Below are 1,224 nucleotides of genomic sequence, written 5' to 3' on the forward strand. Positions count from 1 at the left end.
TTCTTTCGGGGCATAGGGAGAGAGAGGAGGGCCGTTAGTATAACCGGGCTGTGGATCCGCCCTGTTGTATCAGTGCTATCACTTGAAGGCGCCCTCTTTAGCACTAGACTCTAGAGCAAGAAATAGGTCACTTAATTCTAAGGGGTAGCCTACATAACACTTTGGGGGTATGACGTCAAGAAAGGGTCATTCAGGGATGCATATAAGAGAACCGTCTCTCTCTCTCTCTCTCTCTCTCTCTCTCTCTCTCTCTCTCTCAGCCATTCCCTCGACTTAGTTAACAGTAATGGGGACGTAACTGAAGACATGAAGTTAAATTAGACAAGGGGACGTATTAACCTCTTCAGCCCAAGTATGTAGTTTGTTATTATTATTATTATTATTAATAATATTATTATTAAGCGCTGGGTAGACTTCGAACTGGAGGGGTTAAGTACCGCCTTTTATTAAATTTTCACTGCTAGGTTGCACATCTAATCGTAGTAAAATCGTTTGTTAGAAGCAATGTTTAAACAAAATATTATCGTTCTCGACAATAATAATAAGAAATGGGTTATATTTATTGCGGAGTAAGAATAAAGAAAATGAAAATGTTCTCAAAACAGCTGTGTGGATGATAAAACTACCGGTAATAAGAATTGAAAATATGCCCTAAAAATGGCTGGGTGAATAATTTAGCTAGAGTCCTTTATTCCAGTCACCGCTCAGTTTCCATGCAGGCGAACACCAGTTTTTTTGTATACGGCAGTTATCTCTGATGTGGACTATCATTTTCGTCTTCCTGTTGCCCCCACTTGTTAGTGTAGCATAGTTCTCGCACCAGTGCAAATCTAGATCAGGAAGTTGGCTAACATGATTAAGCGCTGACGGCAGTAGTATTATAGTAGTAGTAAGTAGTAGTTATTGTTGTTGTTGTTGTTGTTGTTGTACCTCCGGGCAAGCCCAGTGAACTGAAGGCTGAAGATGTCCTCCTGCAGTCTACCATCCTCCTTTGTGGGATAACGAAGGTAATGATGGACTTCGGTTTAACCAAGCATTTGGGCCACAAATTTACAACGGTGCCACCACAAGAAGGTGTCTCTCTCTCTCTCACACACACACACACACACACACACACACACACACACACACACAAAGGGTGGAGGGGATCATACTGCTTATTTCAACACTGCAACTTCCGTCCCCTATGGGCTGATGTGTCATGAGAGAGAGAGAGAGAGAGAG

The sequence above is a fragment of the Coenobita brevimanus genome, chromosome 46 (genome assembly GCF_032717465.1).
Source record: "Coenobita brevimanus isolate Jiangsu-jjx chromosome 46, ASM3271746v2, whole genome shotgun sequence".
Lineage (NCBI taxonomy): Eukaryota > Metazoa > Arthropoda > Malacostraca > Decapoda > Coenobitidae > Coenobita > Coenobita brevimanus.